The sequence below is a fragment of the Myotis daubentonii genome, chromosome X (genome assembly GCF_963259705.1).
Source record: "Myotis daubentonii chromosome X, mMyoDau2.1, whole genome shotgun sequence".
NCBI lineage: Eukaryota > Metazoa > Chordata > Mammalia > Chiroptera > Vespertilionidae > Myotis > Myotis daubentonii.
This window is the reverse complement of record NC_081861.1, coordinates 86,958,939-86,980,016: the sequence shown is the minus strand read 5'-3', so window position 1 is coordinate 86,980,016 and position 21,078 is coordinate 86,958,939. Positions and strand designations below refer to the sequence as shown.

The 21,078-nt window shown below is 43.5% G+C and overlaps 1 protein-coding gene across 1 annotated transcript in view; it reads right to left on the bottom strand.

The window, feature by feature from the left end:
• Window positions 1-20,018, bottom strand: part of PHKA1 (phosphorylase kinase regulatory subunit alpha 1) — a 296,474-nt gene extending 276,456 nt beyond the window's left edge. The window contains exon 1 of the mRNA XM_059679280.1: window positions 19,800-20,018. The gene's annotated coding sequence lies outside the window, so the exon portion shown is untranslated. The remainder of the gene's footprint in view (window positions 1-19,799) is intronic.
• Window positions 20,019-21,078: the final 1,060 nt, after the last annotated feature.

Here is a 21,078-nt window from a genome sequence, read left to right as displayed (position 1 = left end):
CCTGGTCTCCCCTCACTGCTCCCCCCCCCCCAGCCTGGTTGCCCCACACAGCCTGCTGTTTGGTCGTTTGGTCATCCCTCACTAACCCCCCTGCCGTCCTGGTCACCCCATGCAGCCTGCTTGTTCAGTTGTTTGGTCGTCCCTCACTAAGCCCCCTGCCAGCCTGGTTGCCCCACGCAGCCTGCTGGTCGGTTGTTTGGTTGCCCCTCACTGCCCCCCCTGCCAGCCTGGTTACTCCACGCAGCCTGCTGCTCAGTCATTTGGTCATCCCTCACTAACCCCCCTGCAGGCCTGGTCGCCCCACTCAGCCTATTCAGTCGTCCATTTGGTCATCCGTTCAGTTGTGATGGCCCCTGGCTCTTTATATATATAGATATGCATAACCCATGGACATAGACAATAGGGTGGTGAAGGCCTGGGGTGGTGGGCAGGGGCGGGCTAGAAGGAGTCAATGGGGGAAAAAGGGGGACATATGTAATACTCTCAACAATAAAGTTAAAAATGGTTTTTTGCATTGAATTTAGAAGTAAAATTTACATTTAAAAATAAATAAAAGTCGTTTTTAATATTAAAGTATATATATGGTCACTTAAATATTAAAGTATATATAAGGTCACTAAAGAAAACTTGGAAAGTATAGAAAAGTAAAGCAAAACAATCATAATTCCTACACACACACACACACACACACACACACAGTTAATATTTTAGTTTATTATTTCTAATCATTTTATTCCTCTGCACAGACTGCCCCCCCCCAGTTATTTAGAAATATGAGTAGATAGGAATGCCAGAAGTACCGTAAGTTCTCACCAAGAAAGATAACTGGCTGAGTATCAAGAGGCCTTGCTGGATGGCTTTACCTTGGTGTTTTCAACATTAGTCCAGGCTGGCCCTTCAGTCATGCAATCTTAGAAACTCAATCTCCTGTGGGGCCGGTGTGGCTCAATGGTTGAGTATCAACCTATGAACCAGGAGGTCACCTTTTGATTCCCAGTCAGGGCACATGCCCGGGTTACAGGCTCAATCCCCAGTATGGGGTGTGCAGGAGGGAGCCGATCAATGATTCTCTCTCATCATTGATGTTTCTCTCTCTCCCTCTCCCTCTCTGAAATCAATAAAAATATATATAATTTTAAAAAAGAAACTTAATCTCCTTAAGGTCCCAGAACTGGTCAAACTCAGGAGGCTGACTCATACTAATTACTACACAAGAGAATGATATGTGAATAATGAGAAATGAGAAATCGAATTGTGGCAGTTACACTGAACCTACTATTGTGCAGATTGACTTATTCACCCAAAATTATGTTATGGTGGCCTTTGTGTTTTGTTGGCAGTTTCTTTTGCTGTGTAGTATTAGGGTCACCAAAGGAAGAACACATGAGGCCAAGTGGTAAGGGATTTAAAATTTATTAGGTCATCTGGATACCAGATGGGCTGAGCCCAAGAAATGGCGTCAGCACCCAGGGACAGAAAGTCAGAGATATTAAAGGACCGTAGGCAGGCTTTTTCTGGGTGGAGAATTCTCTGGGCGGATCCTGAGGGAAAAGATAATGGTCTTAGCAAATGGAATGTTATGTTGGCAAGTGCTAAGCAAAAGGGAATGTGGATTGTGAAGTGGCCTAAAGGTCAGTTGCCAAGGGGAGGGGTGTTGATTCAATAACTTGATCAGACATAACATGCAGGAGCTTTTTAGTTTGACATAGTCCCATTCATTTTTTACCTTTACTTTCCTTGCCTTTGGGTCAAATTCATAAAATCTCCTTTAATACCAAGATCCATAAGTATAGTACCTATGTTTTCTTCTATGTAACTTACTGTTTCAGGCCTTACATTTAGACCTTTGATTCATTCTGTTATTTTTGTATATGGGAACAAACAGCAGTCCAGTTTCATTCTTTTGCATGTGGCTTTCCAATTTTACCAGTACCATTTATTGAAGACGCTTTCTTTTCTTCATTAAATGATTTTAGCTCGTTTGTCAAAAATTATTTGCCCATATACATGTGGGCTCTCAATTCTGGACTCTCAATTCTGTTCCATTGGTCTATATATATATTTTTCTGCCAATACCATGCTATTTTTATTTTTTAACTTTGTTCAGGATCACTTTGGCTATTTGGGGTATTTTGTGGTTTCATGCAAATCTGATTTTTTGTTCTATTTCTTTAAAAATGCCATGGGATTTTTTAAAATTTTATTGTTTAAAGTATTACAAATAGTAGTACATATGTCTCCTTTTTTCCCCCATTGACCTTCTCTCGGCCTCCTCTACCCCCCGGCACATGCCCCACCCCACCCCAGTGTCTTGTATCCACTGGTTATGCTTACATGCATGCATACAAGTCCTTTGGTTGATCTCCTACCTCCCCCCCCAACACTCCCCAGCCTTCCCACTGTAATTTGACAGTCTGTTCAATGCTTCTCAGCCTCTGTATCTATCTTTTTGTTCATCAGGTTATAATTTTCATTATTATCCATAAATGAGTGAGATCATGTGGTCTTTTTCTTTCACTTCCTGGCTTATTTCACTTAGCATAATACTCTCCAGTTCCATCCAAGCTGCTGCAAATGGTAAGAATTCCTTCTTTTTTACCACAGTGTAGTATTCCATTGTGTAAATGTACCACGGTTTTCTAATCCACTCATCTGTTGATGAGCACTTAGGCTGTTTCCAAATCTTGGCTATGGTAAATTGTGCTGCTATGAACATAGGGGTGCATATATCCTTTCTAATTGGTGCTCTGGTTTCTTGGGATATATTCCTAGAAGTGGTATTACTGGGTCAAATGGCAGTTCCATTTTTAAATTTTTGAGGAAACACCATACTGTTTTCCACAATGGCTGCACCAGTCTACATTCCCACCTGCAGTACACGAAGGTTCCTTTTTCTCCACATCCTCTCCAGCACTTGTCATTTGTTGATTTGTTGATGATAGGTATTCTGATAGGTGTGAGGTGGAACCTCATTGTCATTTTGATTTGCATCTCTTGGATGCTTAGTGACTTTGAGCATTTTTTCATGTGACTCTTGGCTTTCTGAGTGTCCTCTTTCCAAATGATTCTATTTAGGTCCTTAGCCCATTTTTTTATTGGATTATTTTCCTTTTGTTGAGTAGTATGAGTTCCCTGTAAATGTTGGAGATTAAAGCCTTATCGGAGATAACATTGGCAAATATGTTCTCCCATGCAGTGGGCTTTCTGGTTGTTTTGTTGATGGTTTCATTTGCTGTGTAGAAGCTTTTTATTTTGATGTAATCCCATTTCTTTATTTTCTCCTTAGTCACTCTTGCCCTAGGATCTGTGTCTGTAAAGATATTGCTATGACATATGTCTGCAATTTTGCTGCCTATGGACGCTTATAGAATTTTTATGGTTTCCCATCTCACATTCAAGTCCTTTAGTCATTTTGAGTTTGTTTTTGTGTATGGTGTAAGTCGGTGATCTAGTTTCATTTTTTTTTTGCATGTATCTGACCAAATTTCCCAGCACCATTTATTAAAGAGGCTATTTTGACTCCATTGTATGCTCTTGCCTCCTTTGATGAATATTAATTGAGTATAATGGCTTGGGTCAATTTCTGGGTCCTCTATTCTGTTCCATTAGTCTATATGTCTGTTCTTGTGCCAGTACCAGGCAGTTTTGAGAACCGTGGCTTGGTATTATAGTTTGATGTCTGGTATTGTGATCCCTCCAACTTTGTTCTTCTTTCTCAGGATAGCTGTGGCTATTCGGGGTCTCATTTTATTCCAGATGAACTTTTGGAGAGTTTGTTCTAGATCTTTGAAATATGTCATTGGTATTTTAATAGGTATTGCATTGAATCTATAGATTACTTTAGGTAGTATGGACATTTTAATGATGTTGATTGTACCAATCCATGAACATGGTATGTTCTTCCATTTGTTTATGTCTTCCTCTCTTTTTTCAATGTCCTGTAATTTTCCAAGTACAGGTCTTTTATGTTCTCAGTTAAGTTTATTCCTAGGTATCTTATTTTTTTTGGTGCAATGTTAAATGGGATTGTTTTGTTCATTTCTCTTTCTGTGAGTTTATTATTGGTGTATAAAAAGGCCATAGATTTCTGGGTGTTAATTTTGTATCCTGCTACATTGCCAAATTCATTTATTAGATCTAGTAGTTTTCTGATGGAGTCTTTGGGATTTTCTATGTATAATATCATGTCATCTGCAAATAAGGACAGTTTTACTTCTTCTTTTCCAATTTGGATGCCTTTTATTTTTTCTTCTTGTCCGAATGCTGTGGCTAGTACTTCTAATGCTATGTGGAACAGGAGTGGAGAAAATGGGCATACTTGTATTGATCCTGTTCTTAGAGGAAATGGATTTAGTATTTGCCCATTGAGTATGTTGGCTATAGGTTTGTCATATATGCTTTTATTATGTTGAGGTATGATCCCTCTATTCCCACTTTGCTGAGAGTTTTTATAAAGAAAGGGTGTTGGATTTTGTCAGATGCTTTTTCTGCATCAATTGATATGATTATGTGATTTCTGTCTCTCAGTTTGTTGAAGTGATGTATCACATTTATTGATTTGCGGATATTGAACCATCCTTGCATTCCTGGAATAAATCCAACTTGATCACAGTGTATGATCTTTCTAAAGTATTGCTGAATCTGATTTGCTAGGATTTTGTTGAGGATTTTAGCATCTATGTTCATCAGGAATATTGGCCTGTAATTCTCTTTCATTGTGTTGTCTTTGTCTGGTTTTGGTATTAGGGTGATGCTGGCTTCATAGAATGAACTTGGAAGTGTTCCTTCCTCTTGAATTTTTTGGAATAGTCTGAGGAGGATAGGTTTTAGTTCTTCTTTGAATGCTTGGTAGAACTCCCCTGTAAAGCCATCTGGACCAGGGCTTTTGTTTCCTGAAAGGTTTTTGATCACTGTTTCAATTTCTTCGGTAGTTACCAACCTATTCAGGTTTTTTTCTCTTCTTGGTTGATGGTTGAGTTTTGGGAGCTTCTATTTTTCTAAGAATATGTCCATTTCATCTACGTTGTCCATTTTGTTGGAATAGAGTTTTTCATAGTATTTTTGCATAATCATTTGTATTTCTGTGGGATCAGTTGTTATTTCACTTCTTTCATTTCTGATTTTGTTTATTTGGGTCCTCTCTCTTTGCTTCTTGGTGAGCCTGGCTAGAGGTTTCTCAATCTTGTGAATCCCTTCAAATAACCAGTGTTTGGTTTTGTTGATCTTTTGTATTGTTTTTGGGGTTTTTTGTTGTTTGTTTGTTTTTTTTTTGTTTTTTGGTCTCTATGTCATTTATCTCCGCTCTGATCTTTATTATTTTCTTCCTTCTGCTTACACTGGGCTTTTCTTGTTGCTCTCTTTCTAACTCTTTGAGTATGGTTAGATAATTTCTTACCATTGTTTCTTGTTTTTTTGAGGCAGGCCTATAGAGCTATGAACTTCCCTCTCAAGACTGCTTTCACTGTGTCTCATAGATTTTGGATTATTGTGTTCTCATTGTCGTTTGTTGCCATGATGCTTTTTATTTCTTCTTTGATCTCTCTGGTAACCCAGTCATTGTTTAATAGCATGCTATTTAGCCTCCAGGTGTTTGATTTTTTTATTGTAGTTGATTTCTAGTTTTATGCCATTGTGGTCTCAGGTGGTGCTTGATATGATTTCTATCTTTTTGAATTTGAAGAGACTTTGCCTGTGACCCAATATATGGTCTATCTTTGAAAATGACCCATGTGCATTTCAGAAGAATGTTTATTTTGTGGCTTTGGGGTGAAATATTCTGAAGATGTCAGTTAATTCCATCTGATCTAGTGAGTCATTTAGAATTGATGTTTCTTTGCTGATTTTTTGTTTAGAGGATTTGTCCAATGATGATAGTGGGGTATTAAAGTCCCCTACTCTGACCGTATTGCTATCAATCTCTCCCTTGATATCTTCTGAAAGTTGTTTTTTATGTATTTGGGTGCACCTGTATTGGGTGTGTATATGTTTAACAGAGTTGTATTTTCTTGTTGGGTTGCTCCCTTTAATATTATGAAGTGGCCTTCCTTATCTATTGTTATGTCCTTCACTTTGAGATCTAATTTGTTCGATATAAGTATTGCTACCCAAGCATTTTTTTTTTTCATTTCCATTCGCCTGAAAAGTCTTTTTCTATCCCTTCACTGTCAGTCTGTGTGATCCATTTTTCTGAGGTGGGTTTCCTGTAGACAGCAGATATATGGATCATGTTTTCTTATCTACTCAGCTACCCTATGTGTTTTGATTGGGGCATTTATTACATTAACATTTAAAGTTATTATTGATAGGTACTTGTTTATCACCATTTTTATTCTTTACGCCTGTGTTCTTTCTTCATTTCCTATTTTTTCTTTGTACAGCAAACTGTTTAGCATTTTTTGCTTTGCTGGTTTGGTGGTAATAAACTCCCTTAGTCCTTTTTTGTCTGTGAAGCTTCTGATTTCACCCTCAATTTTGATTGACAGCCTTGCTGTGTACAGTATTCTTGGATTCAGATCCTTCCTTTGCATGACTTTGTATATTTCATTCCATTCCCTTCTGGCCTGATGTGTTTCTGTTGAGAAATCAGCCACTAGTCTGATGGGGGATACTTTGAAGTTAACTTTCTGTCTTTCTCTGGCTGCTTTTAAGATTCTTACTTTGTCATTGTTTTTTGCCAATTTAATTATAATGTGCCTTGGCATCGGTCTTTTTGGGGTTCATTTTGTTTGGGACTCTGTGAGCTTCTTGGATTTGTGTGAGTTTTTTCTTCCCTATATCAGGGAAGTTTTCTGTCATTATTTCTTCAAACAGGTTTTCTATTCCTTGCTCAGTTTCCTCTCCTTCTGGACCCCTATTATGCGGATGTTGTTTTGTTTCATGTTGTCCCAAAGTTCCCTTAGGCTGTCTTCCTGTTTTTTAAGTTTTTTTTCTAGATGCTTCTCCTTGGGTATTTTTTCCTGTCATATCTTCTAGCTCACTGTTGCAGTCCTGTGCTGCTTCTAGTCTACTGTTGTTGCTTTCCATTGAGTTCTTTATAGCAGCAATGCTATTTTTCATTTCTTCTTAGTTCTTCATTTCCTCTTGGTTCTTACACATATTGTTGAATTTGTCTACCATTCTTTTCAGCCACCTTATGACCATTTCTCTGAATTCTTTCTCTGACATTTTGCTTGCTTCCTTTTTGTTTACTCCATTTTCTGGTGATGCCTCCTTTTCTTTCATTTGTGGGCTGTTTCTTTGTCTCCCCATGATCTCTGTTCTCTGGGTGTCTGGTTATGTAGCTCTCTTTCTCCTTTCTCTAGGTGAAATATGACCTTTCTGTGAGGAGGAGCAGGTCTTGTCTGAGTCCACGTATTCACGCTGCTTGAGATCTGGTGTTCCTGGGTTCATAGCTGGTCCCTGGGTGCCATGGTTGCAGGGTCCCTGAATACGGATAACAGCCACTCTCCCCTTCAAGATGGCACAGTCTCCAATGCCATGGGATTTTTATGTGGATTGCAATAAATCTGTATATTGCTTTGGGTAATATGGCCATTTTAACTATCTGGATTCTTCCAATTCATGAATACAGAGTATCTTTTCATTTCTTTGTGTTTTCTTCAACCTTGTTTTTTCTTCTTCAACCTCTTTTATTAACGTCATATAGTTTTCAGTGTATAAGTTCTTCCCGTAGTTTGTTTTGTTTATTCCTTGGTATTTTATTCATTTTGTTACAATTGTAAAAGGAATTATTTTTCCATTTCTTCTTCTGGAATTTCATTGTTGGTATATAGGGATGTAATGGATTTTTTTACATTTATTATGCATTCTACAACTTTACTATATTTGTTTACTGTTTCTAAGATTTTTGTGTTTGGAGTTTTTAGTGTTTTCTACATAAAGAATTATGTCATCTGAAAAAAGTGACAATTTTACTTCTTCATTTCCAATGTGAGAGCCTTTTATCTGTCTTGCCTATATTGTATCCTAAATTTGAATATTTGTTTCTACTGATGATTGGTATGCATGTCTATTTATGTGCCAGTGCCCTTTGTTTTAAATATTTGAAGCTTTAGCTTGGCCACTTTGGCTAAGTGGTTGAGCATTGACCTATAAACCAGGAGGTCACTGTTCAATTCCTGGTCAGGGCACATGCCTGGGTTATGGGCTCAATCCCCAGTAGGGGGTGTGGAGGAGGCAGCTGATCAATTATTCTCTCTCATCATTGATGTATCTATATCCCTCTCCCTTCCTCTCTGAAAGCAATAAAAATATATTATAAACAAACAAACAAGCAAACAAATATTGGAAGCTTTAAAATGTTTGAATACCTGGTAGAGCTAACTAGCACTATTCTTCTTTTTCAGAATTTCCTGGTTATTTTTGTTTACTTATTTTTCCAGGCTAGCAATAGAATTTATAAACATAGGAAACTACACATAATAATTATAATGCATGATATTTTTAGTGTTTGTTATTCATGATAATAACGTAGTTCAATGCAGTGTGCAAAATTGCTATGAACACAGTACATTAGTGCAGCATATTCAGCAATCTTTGTACAATTCAATGCTAGGATGTTTTGTGTCTCTAATTTTCACAGAATAAACTTGAGCCTTTAGCATATCCCAACAGTATTTAAAATACACATGAAATATGCTATATATATATTACATGTAATATTTTCAAAAGCCTATATTTCCAGAAAAACTAGGAAAGACCGAGAAACTGTCACAGATCAAAGGACAAATAAATGCAATGAGGAACACTAAATTGGACCCCAGAATAGCAACAAAAAAGTACATTAATGGAAAAATTGGTTAAATCCAAATAAAGTCTGGGATTTAGTTAATAGTAATATACTAATGCTGGTTTTTTTAATTCTGACAAATGTACTATCATGATTTAAGATGATAACAGGGGAAACAAAAATTGGATGATGGGTATGCAAGAGTTCTCTATACTTACCTTTGCAACTCTTCTGTGATCCTGAATTATTCAAAAAATAAAAAATTTATTATTTTTTAAATCTATTTCTAGATTTTATGGTTATTCAATATTATAATTATGTATTTAGCTCCCTCACTAGACCAGCAGTCACCAACTGGTGGTCCGTGGACCACTGGTGGTCTGTGAGGTCTGAGAGGTTGGTGACCGCTGCACTAGACTGCGATAAATGCTAGAGCATGGACCACTCAGCACTATTCACATGCTCACCAAAAGTTATTGAGGACAACCCTAGAATGATTAAGACAAGCCAAGAAAACAGTGATAAATTTTGGCAAAAAGTCCCAAGTTGCTGTCTTCCCTATATAACATACTAGTGGCCCGGTGCACAAAATTCATGCATGGGGAGGAGGGTGTCCCTCAGCCCAGCCTGCACCATCTCCAATCTGGGATCCCTTGCACAATCTGGGACTGCTGGCTCCTAAGTGCTCACCTGACTGCCTGCCTGATTGCCCCTAACCACTTCTGCCTGTCAGCCTAATCGCCCCCTAACTGCTCTCCTGCTGGCCTGATTGATGCCTAACTGCTCCCCTGCTGGCCTGATAGCTCCCAACTGCCCTCCCCTGCCAGCCCAGTTGCCCCCAACTGCCCTCCCCTGCTGACCCAATCACCCACAACTGTCCTCCCCTGCTGGCCTGGTCGCCCAAAACTGCCCTCCCCTGCTGGCCTGGTCACCCCCCATTGCCCTCCCCTGCTGGCCCGATCACCCACAACTGCTCTCCCCTGCTGGCTATCTTGTGGCAGCCATCTTGTGACAACGTCACACAAGGGTGTCGCACCACCTAGGCTTTTATTATATAGGATCATTCAATTAAATAAACCAAATGTGTTACTGATAAACATTTTTAACAACTCTATCTTTCATCCAGGTAGACTTAAAGAAAAACATATTTGGGAAACCTGACCTAAAAGTCCGGAGTTCTCCTTTTCCTTTACCTACTCACCTTCACTCATTTTTAAAGTGTTCTTCCTGCTTACCTCAAAGTCTTTAGCACAGTAGCTTTTAAGTGGAAAGAACAGTGAGTTGGGGATCTAGTCTAGGCTCTCACTTCCTGGATGCGTAACGTTGGGTAAACTACTTCATCTCTATGAGCCTATTTTTCATCTCCCTAACTAATGGGATTAAATAAGAAAGTAGATGTGATGTGCCCAGTTGGTGTGGCTCAGTGTCGACCTGTGAACCAGGAGGTGATGGTTTGATTCCCAGTCAGGGCACATGCCCATGTTTCAGGCTCCATCCCTGGTAGGGGGCATGTAGGATGCAGCAGATCAATGTTTTTCTCTCATCATTGATGTTTCTATCTCTCTCCCTCTTCCTTCCTCTCTGAAATTAATGAAAAAGAAAGGGAGGGAGGGAGGAAATAGACATGATGTACTCTGTAAGTCTAGGATACTAGGCTGCTTTTTGTACTTCTTTGTGAGGGTGCAATTTTTTTCCTGCCAAACTTAGTCTCTCTTCAGTGTTCCCTCTGTGAATGGTACCACCCCCTACTCACTTGCCCAAACTACAGCCCAAATCATGCTTAACTCCATTTTTCCTCTAAAACCTCCTTCCTGATTTTCAAAATTGTCACCAAGTCCTATAGATTCTACTTTCTAAATATCTGATCCATCCTCTGATCTTGATCCCCACTGTCACTACTTTAGTTTCTCCATGAAATATAGTAACAGTTTCTTAACTGGTCTCTTTGCTTGTTCCTCAGTTTTCATATTGCTCCCAAATTCACATTTTAAATACCAAGTTGGCTCTGTTACTCCTCAACTTAAAATTCTCCCATGGACTCTTATAGCCCTTAAGATAAATCCAAACTCTTTAGCATGGCACTGTGATCTAGGCCAGTGGTCGGCAAACTGATTAGTCAACAGAACCAAATATCAACAGTACAACAATTGAAATTTCTTTTGAGAGCCAAATTCTTTAAACTTAAACTATATAGGTAGGTACATTGTTATTAACTTAATTAGGGTACTCCTAAGCTGGCCTTTGCTAAAAACGTCCTCGATCTGATTGAGGTACGTTCACTGAGGTCAACCCCTTCCAACTCTCCCATCCACACTCGTCTTGTATACTTGTTTCAGATAGACGTGTGGATGGGAGAGTTAGAAGGGGTCGACCCCAGCAAACGTACCTCAAAACAATGTACCTCCCCCGTGCTGCGTATCCCGCGGCCCGCCTGCCCCGCGTCTCCCATCACCCAACTGACCGACACCCCCCACTTCTTCTAACGCCACTTCTTCAAAATAGACTTGCCCAGGCCGAAAACCGACTTCTGCGCATGGGCCACAAAGTTTCAATCGTATTGTATGTGCGCGCCCACATGTGGTATTTTGTGGAAGAGCCACACTCAGGGGCCAAAGAGCTGCATTTGGCTCACGAGCCGTGGTTTGCTGACCACTGATCTAAGCTATGTGTATCCATCCAGCTGTATTTCTCTCCAGTCTCTACTATATCTCTAGGCTTTAGCTACCTTGAAATATTTTCAGTTGTCTGATATCACTGAGTATTCATTCACAATTGTGCTACTTCTATTATCAATGAGGTGCCCTCTGTGTCCCCATCTGTTACTGGTGGAAGTGGAGCTCTTGAGGTGCCAGGGGGAAAAGAATTTCCTGAGGCTCCCACAGGAGGATGAAGTATTGTGGAAAGCTTTATTGTTCATGTAAAATTAAGGGTTGTTTCCCTCCAAAGTCCCATCTCCCTCCATCTTGCCATGGAAAAAAATTCCAGCTGTGTGTTTAGCAGGGATAGGACTGAAGCCAATGCCCAGAGTGTCCACTCCATATATTAAAGTCCAGTCTAGTGCAGTATCCTGCATGTGGAGTCTACATGGCCATGCAGCTGCTAGGGTCATGTGGCGGGCTAGTACAGAGGTGAGTACAAGTCATGGAATAAGTGAGAAACAGGAGGACAAGAGAACAAGCAACAGAGTGAGAACTTTTTGTCACCAGGTTATAACTAACAGCTTAACCAATTAAGCCTTCTGGATTTTGCATGCTTGCAGTAGGCTCTGCCCCCCTAGCCAATTATTTTTGTTCCCAAGTTATAGTGACAGGCAAGGACCTTACCTAAGTCACCATGACTTCACTGAGCATGCACCCATTTTTCCCTTTGTTAGAACCCTAACCCTTCCCCCAGTGATTTGCAGGGAATGGAACAGTACCTTCCTGTGGACTGTGAGGTTGCAGCTTCCTGATGAAGCTGCCCAAATGACCATGCCTATAATGAAAGGCCTCCCCTTTGCTCTCTATTATTAATATTAACTACCTAGTTACAACAAGAATATTCCCTCTGTCTGAAAGACTTCCCTTCACCTATTTTTAAAAATTTGCTAAATCTTGTGGTCAATTCTCAGTCTTCATATTACTTGATCTATCAACAGTATTTGACATAGTCACTCACTCTTTGATTTTTCTTCACCCAGCTTTTAGAATGCCAAACACGCTTGCTTTTCCTCTTATCACACAGCAGTTGTTGTTTCTTCTGATTATTATTTTTGTTTCTTCCTCTGCTCTCCAACCTATTAATATTGAAATGCTCCAGGGCTCACTCTTGAATCACTTTTTCTTTGTTTATCTTTCTTTACTTTTTATTTTTAATTTTTAAAATTTAATTTAATTCTATTTTTTCCATCACTTTTTATCCACTCTAGGCCCTCTACTGAAGGGGAAAATAAAACATTTCGGGGGCTAGCTATCTGAATCTGTGCCAGTATCCTGCCTTATGATGCACAGTCTTGCTTGCCGACAAACTCCATTCTTATCAAACTCCATTCTTATCTCTGATGCCTGCCCTGCCTTGCAGAACCTGTTTCCCGGAATACTCCCATTTTACAGAGGCCATAAACCGTGAACCATATACAACCCCAGAGGGGCTGGTGCCAGTCCTGGCAAGCCTCTAGGTGTGGATCTCACTTCTCCCATCCCAACTCACAGGGGGCTGCAAAGCCTGCAAAAAGTCCAGATGCTTGATCCATAGTTGAGGGACAAAGGAACTAAAGGGTATAAAGGAAAAGCTTCGTCCATATTCATCACTCAGGATTTGGAGACTGACTCCCTGAGTCACGGCACTAGTTCAACCTGCAATAAAGGCTACTTTTTTGAAAATATCCTTTGAGTGCCCAGCTGATTAATTCTCCCACACTGCCTGGCAGCTTATCTGCAACACTACCACCTACATGCCAGGAGCCGGTCCATCCTTGCTGTTTCAAGGGACCTGGCATATATGGCATACGGTTCTTAATATGTTTGCTCACCTTCTTGGCCCTGTGTTTTAACCAAGGTCACCTCTCTGAGAAAGGTTGAATCCCCAGGTAGGGATTTTCCCCTGAAGTTAGGGAGGGAATAAAACCCCTCAACTAAGTGCCAGGTGGGTAATTAATCACTTTAACTATGAACAATCATGCTTAAGCTACATAATCTTTACTCCCTGGAATGGAGATAAGAAACGCCCTAACCTTTGTAATAGAGATTGATAGGATTGAATCAACTGGTATAAATACAGATGTAACAAGACAGCAAGAGACAGAATTCAGAAGACAGAAAGACACAGAACTTAGAACACAGAACTTAGGAGACAGAACTTAGAAGAGAACCAAGGGAGACAGAACCTAGGCACAGAACCTACACAGAACGTTCTCTAGAGACAGAAGAACTTCGCTGGAGAGAACATGGCAAAAGATCCTGGACAGTAACTGGCCTCAGAACCTAGAGACAGAACCTAGCGAGAGAACATGGCAAAAGATCCTGGACTGAACCTGACTACAGAAATTGGCAAGAGAACCTGACTAGAACCTGGTGACTGAACCTAGCTGGAGAACCTGGACAGAACCTGGCTGGAGAACCTAGCGAGGAAACATGGCTACAGAACCTGGCTGGAGAACCTGGAGAACCTGGCTGGAGAACCTAGCAAGAGAACATGGACACAGAACCTGGCTGGAGATCCTAACCAGAACTTCGCTAGAGATCCTGATCAGACCCTGACAAGAGAACCCGGCTATGATGATCAACTGAACTCAGCCTCCGTGTCATTCATTCTTCACCGACTCCATCCACACCTTTGGGGACCCCTGGATCTGCTGGGGTTGGACCCCGGCACCTACACTCATACTTCTCCTCCCCAGCAAGCACCACACTGTTGTCCATGTCCATGAGTTCTCTCTCTTTTTGCTCAATCCCTGTACCCCACAGCCCCTTCCCCCAGAGTAGTCTGCCTACTCTCTATCTATTAGTATGTCTCTATATTGCTTGGTAGTTAAGTTTGTTCATTAAATTCCACATATGACTGAAATCATATGGTACTTGTCTTCCTCTGACTGGTTTATTTCACATAGCATAATGTTCTCCATGCTGTGGCAATAGGTAAAACTTTCTTCCTTTTTAAAGCAGATTAGTATTCCATTGTGTAAATATACCACAGCTTTTTTACCCACTCATGTACTGATAGGCACCTTGACTGTTTCCAGATCTTGGCAATTGAAAATAATGCTGCAATGAACATAGGGGTACATATATTCTTTCGAATCACTGTTTTGGGTTTTTTCGGATAAATTCCAAGAGGAATCACTGGATAATAAGGCAGTTCCATTTTTAATTTTTGAGATAACTCCATACTGCTTTCCACAGTGGCTACACAAATCTGCAATCCCACCAACAGTGCACAAGGGTTCCAAATTCTACACATCCTTGCCAACACTTATTGTTTATTGACTTATTGATGATAGCCATTTTGACAGGGAAGAGGTGATATCTCACTGTGGTTTTAATTTGCATTTTTCTGATGACTAGTGACATTAAACATCCTTTAATATGTCTATTGGCTATCTATATGTCCTCTTTCAATAAGTGTCTATTCAGGTGCTTGCCAATTTTTTAATTAGATTGTTTTTGGGGGTTTTTTTTGGTGTTGAGTTTTATAAGTTCTTTATAAATTTTGGATATTAATCCATTATCAGATGTACCATTGGAAATTATGTTCTCCCATTCCCAAATATGGTTTCTATTTTCATTTTGTTGATGGTTTCCTTTTCTTTGCAAAAACTCATTTGTTTGACATAGCCCCATCTGTTTATCTTTTGTTTCCTTGCCCAAGGAAATATAACAAAACAAAAAGATACTATGAGAAATGTCTGAGATTTTACTGCCTGTGTTTTCTTCTAGAATCTTTATGGTTTCAAGTCTAACATTTGAGTTTTTAATCCATTTTTGTAAAATATGATTTTATTTATTTCAGAGAGAGGAAGAGAGAGGGAGAGAGGAATAGAAACATTAATGATGAGAGAGAATCATTGATAGGCTGCCTCTTGCATGAACCCCTATTGGGGATCAAGCCCACAACCCGGGCATGTGCCCTCATCAGGAATCAAACCGTGACCTCCTGGTTCATAGGTCAACACTCAACCACTGAGGCACACTGGCTGGGCGAGTCTTTAATCCATTTTGAGTTTATTCTTATGTGCAGTGTAAGAAGGTCATCTACTTTCATTTTGAATACATGAATATATCTTTTCTAATCTCACAGCTGAACTAGAAAAGCTCTCAGATGAAACAGGGAGCCCTCACTGTAGTTAAGGCTGGGTAGGGTTGGAGGGCGGGAGGGGGGTAAGAGATCAACCAAAGGACTTGTATGCATGCATATAAGCATAACCAATGGACACAAGACACTGCGGGGTAGGGGAGGCCGGGGGAATGTCAAGGGGGAAAAAAAAGGGGACATATGTAATACTCTTTGTAATACTTTAAGCAATAAAACAAAATTAAAAAAACAAAACAGGGAGCCCTCCATGAACTACAACAATTCATTAGCCAACATAGTCTTAGACAATCATATTACCCTAGACCAGCGGTTCTCAATCTGTGGGTCGCGACCCCTTAGGGGGTCAAACGACCCTTTCACAGGGGTCGTCTAAGACCATCGGAAAACACATATATAATTACATATTGTTTTGTGATTAATCACTATGCTTTAATTATGTTCAATTTGTAACAATGAAAATACATCCTGCATGTCAGATATTTACATTATGATTCATAACAGTAGCAAAATTACAGTTATGAAGTAGCAATGAAAATAATTTCATGGTTGGGGGTCACCACAACATGAGGAACTGTATTACAGGGTCGCAGCATTAGGAAGGTTGAGAACCACTGCCCTAGACTATCTTTTAGGGATTCACGCTATTCATCAATTAACTCCACTAAAGTAGAAACAAGAGTACATGAAATTTTAAATCATGCAACCTGGTTAAAAGGCCTTGAGAAACCCAACTTTTGCCAAGTATGGCAACCTCACTTACTTGGAACTGGAATAATCAGTTATGGTCTCTCCTTGGACCCCTCATAATCCCTCACCTTATCATATTAGGGATACTACTATTTGGTCCTTGTTTGTTTAACCTACCTGTAAAATTTACCTCTTCCAAATTACAACAATTTCCCCTGCAAATGATGGTTTGCCAGGGTTTTCAACCCTTCCCCCGGCCCCCCACAGAGATAACTCAACCCCTTGTTCAAGCTGGCCAAAGATTTGGAGAAACCTACCAGCAACAGAATGAGACCCAACCCCCAAATTCACCCATTTGTCAGCAGGGAGTAGCCAAATGATTTTCTATGTACATAATATCTCAATGAATTGGGTCTCATAACTCTTGAGGGGGGAAATGTTAGAGTAGGTAGTTAAATAGATATGAGTAGGGCAGAGAAAGGACAAACTGACAAAAAAAAAAAAAAACCTGCTTAAAAAAACAAGGAAAAGAGAGAATAGAAAACTAAAATAGCCATCAGATTTATACAAAAAGAGGGGAAAGAAATGCAGTAAAAATAACTCCCAGCACCAAAAGGACAAAATCTTACAAGACACCTGCAGATCCACAAAATTCTAAATAGTCTACCAACCAGTTAAGTAGATCCAGGAAGTTATTGGGAGCCCACCAGCTAAAGTATGAATGGTGCAGGGAGATTAGGAAAAAGCGTGGGAAAGGCAAGAATAAGACAAAAGCCAAGACCTAGACCCACTGGGGCACTCAAATGCTGGAGTTGCCTATCCAAGGGTCCCTAGGATGTACTTTCGCTTAAATAAAGCTTTGTTGCTTGTTGTAATTCCCGACTCTCATGTTAAAATCTTTCCTCCTGGAGATAAGAACCTGGTCTTACTGATACCCAGTGCTGCTGACAAGTTGGTTATAGTGTTATTGCGGGTCAGGGAACGTACAAAAATCAACCAATGAATGCATAAATAAGTGGAATAACAAATTGATGTCTCTCTCTCTCTCTCTCTCTCTCTCTCTCTCTCTCTCTCTCAATCAATCAATTTTTAAAAAATTTAAAAAGAGTATGTCTCAAGAGTGGACACCTGATTCCAGTGGGCATTGGGCTGTATCTCACGGCCTGCTCCAGAGGAGCCTGCCGTACATGCTTACTGGACCCTTCATCCCTTCCTCCCTGACCATGTACAGGGAGGGGTTGCACTTACAGGGTGGTGGTGAAGCCCTGGGACAGGCATAAGGCAGCCCCAGGAGCCCTTCTGAACAGGGCAGAGGCTAGGCATGCAGGGGCATCACGGGGCCCCAGCACCTGGGGACCCAAACCAGCATACTAAGTAACTGATTAAACAACTGGTCAATGAATTAGAGCAGAATGTATCACTGTGGCCTTTGGGATCATAACCTGGGGTGGGACCTAAGTGTAGGTGGCCTGGGGCTGTGCACTGGAGGGGTATGGACTACCCACTGCAGGTTCAGAGGGCCCCAGCCTGTCTAGGAAACATGGGCTTCAACAGAGCAGGCAATGAGGGTAGCCTGATCTGGCAGAAGTACTCATGTGTCTGGTGGGTACAGAGAAATGGGATTCTTCCAAAACCTTCAAGTCTGGCTGGGGTTGGGGGGTAGACTCCAGGCTAGCCTCTCTCAGCACAGACAGCACCAGTCACAGAGAAGGGGAATTCATTGCCCATTTTCTTGATGAGCAATCTGAGTCCCAGAAGTCACACAGCCAGGTGGGCCAGAAGCACTTGACTGGGGCAGCCAAGCCATGCCCAGGAGACATCTCTTTGGCTCCTGTAGATCCGCAACCCTCCTGGGCTTGCCTGAAAGTGGAAGAAGAGTCCTCTTTCTTGTGAAGGTGGGCACAGAAGCCACAGTCACATTGGGTCCTCCTCAGATGGCACACCTCAGGCCAGCTCAGGCTCTGCCACCAGCTCCTCTTGTGGTCCTTCCTCAGAACCCCAGCCCCTACTCTCCATTCTGATGCTTGGCAAGTACCCAATCTCCAAACTTATGCCTCCTGGGGGATTGAAGTAATGACCCCCTTTGGCAAGGAACTCAGGCAGCTTAGCTACGTGTGTGCCACAGTCACTTAATAATGCAGCAGTGAGCTTCTGGGGGTTCAGTCACCTTGCATTTCACCCCAGGCAAACAGGCAGAGCTGTCCTTCACCCCACACCTTTCACATAGCACCCATCCTCCTCCCTCCAAGGTGAGCTCCTGCACTCCAGCACCTGAGGACTGGCTGCTCACACCTCAGGGTTCAGCTTGAGAAGCCCCTGTACTTTAAAGCCTGTCAGATATGCTTCACCAACGGAAACCACCCTGAGCCCGATTAGCCACTGGGAGGTAACCACTGTGCAAATAGAGGTCTGTGCTTGGACTCCTTGTGCTCCCAGCGGTGCATTTGAGGACCTCACTAGCCTAGCCTTGGTTCCCACACCCTCCAAGACTGGCCCCCCAACCCCTCCTCCTAATCCCCTCAACTGGCTGGGGGAAGCCAGGCTGGGGCCCAGCTTTCAAACCATCTCAGGGTAGGGGTATGTCCCCTCCCACAAACGTGTCCTGGAGGGCATGGCCTATGGGCAGGCGGGTGGGAGCAAGGGCTGGGCGGACAGGAACCCGCCGGCTGTGCAGCGAAGTGGGCAGCTGGCCCTGCGAGGTCCTGCTGGACTGGGCATATGGGCTTAAAGGCGAGGCTGATAGGGTGTGAATAGGGCGCTGGCGGCCACCTGGTCTGCGCGCAGCGGGGCCAGAGCAAGCAGCACAGCCAGCTCAAAGTGATCCCTGCAGGGGTCCCCAGCTGAGGTGCGCACATCCTGCTCTGGAAAGTTTGCTGCCACCAACGATCTGGGAGGACTCTGAAACAGCCAGGGAGGGAAGGAGGAGGCCGGTGCCAGGCAGCCCGGTGCCCTTCTGCCACAGGTGCCAGAGCAGGGCCATTGGGGTGGCATGCAAGCGCGCACCGCCTAAGGACGTCTTCCCAGCCACTGCTATGGGCGCCCGCTCCGGCTTGGGCTCTCCTGTACTGAATGGCCCTGGCGGTCTTAAGTGGTACCGCCTTTGGGTCCCCGGGCAAGGCGCTGCGCGCCATGAGGAGAGTGGCAGAGGCGTCCTTCAGGCTGAGCTGCAGTGAGCCCACAGCTGGAGCTGGTGATGGCGGATGGCTCCCAGCTAATGCTGCCCCAAGGGAGGAGATAGATCCGGGACGTCGGCAGGGGGCAGGGGGCAGGGGGCTGGGGGTGGGGCGCAGACGTGCCCTTGCTAGTACTACAAGATGTGAAATTTGAGGCTGGACGAAGTTCTGGGGGAAGCCCGCAGACCGTGTCCGATGGAACCGTCCAGGACAACGACGAATGATCAGGGGAGGCTGGGGTCTAGAACCCGCAGGGAGCTCCAGGGAGGAGAGGACCTGTGGGCAGCGCCCCCCACCCCCACCCCCCAGGAGCCGTGGGAGGGCCGGTTCGCGTTAGGGTTGGAAGTTGGCCAGAGCCCACCTGCCACCGAAGGGGCCGGAGGCTGGAACAGATTCTCGAGACCAGAAGCCCTCTGCCTTACCTACTGGCTGCGATGCGAAGCCGAGGCGAGGATGGAGCAGGAAGAGCGGAGGTCTGGAGGCCAGAAGGCTGTCCACCACCGCAATAGGAGGACATGCGGGCCAGCTACGACACGCCCTCAGCGCGCCGCGGGCGCTGGAGAGCTGGAAGTCCTTGAAAGGGCAAAGGGGAAGGGCTACTCTTGGACCGGCGGTGACTGCGGTGGCTGCGCGAACCGGATCTCCCCAGCTGGAAAATAGGACCACGTGCAGTACCGCCTTCAAGGCGGGTCTTGAGGAGGGGCCACTCGGGAGGACTGGCGCAGCAGTTCATGACTTCTGGCTGTGTGCGGGGCGCTGGAACTCCATATCCCGGAGTGCTTCGCGGGGACTCCACCTCCGAGAATACCTCTCCCGGTCCGTGGCGGGACTCCATCTTCCGGAGCACCCTGCGCCAGCCCGATTTCCACCAGACCGGGATGCTCTGGCCTGTTGCCCACGCCTTGGGCGGCGGGGACGCGAAGGACAGTCCCGAGGTCACCTTCACTCTGGCCAGTGTCCCTCTGGTTGACGGAGGCTGACAGTCGGGTCGGGGGCTCGCGGGCCACCTCCCTCGGAGAAAAAGTCGAGGAAGGGTGCCAGAACCCCGGGTCTTCACGAGCGCCAAACACCGAGGCTGTGAGCTTCCTGCCCCTGTGTTCCAAACTGGCAGCAGCTGGTCGTTTTCAGGTAGCAGATGCAAGCTCAGAGTCCTGGAGAGGGGATGCTTTGCCCAGCTGGGGCTGGTCGCTAATTGTCACGTGGGCAGCAGGAGAGGGGCATAAGTTAACTGATTCCAACAGGTAGGAGGTGGCCTTGGCCCAGGCTTTGGGAAGTGGGTGTGGGAATGGCAGGCAGAGATGTGTGACACTACTTGGGGGATGTCACAGGTGCAGAGACTGGAAAGCCTGTGTGTGTGGCCAGGACGCTCAGACCTCGTCTAGGGGTTGTGCTGGGCAGTGACCCAGGTGCTAGCTGGCCTCTGGGAGGCGAATCTGTCAGCTGATTGGTCAGGAGCAGGCTGTAGAATGGGGTACTAGGTAGGGAATCTCTGAAGGATATGGGAGCACAACCAGGTCTGGGACAGCAGGTAAGGCTGGTGGCTGCGGAGAGCAGCCAGGAGAGGGCGCTGGGCTGAGGCCGGCGCTGTCTATGGAAAGCCACAACTTAGGGAGTAGATGATTCAAAAAGGCCACACCTGGAAGAATTGGTGGAGCCTGTCTTTAATAATGTTTTTATCTTTCAATTACAGTTGGTGTACAA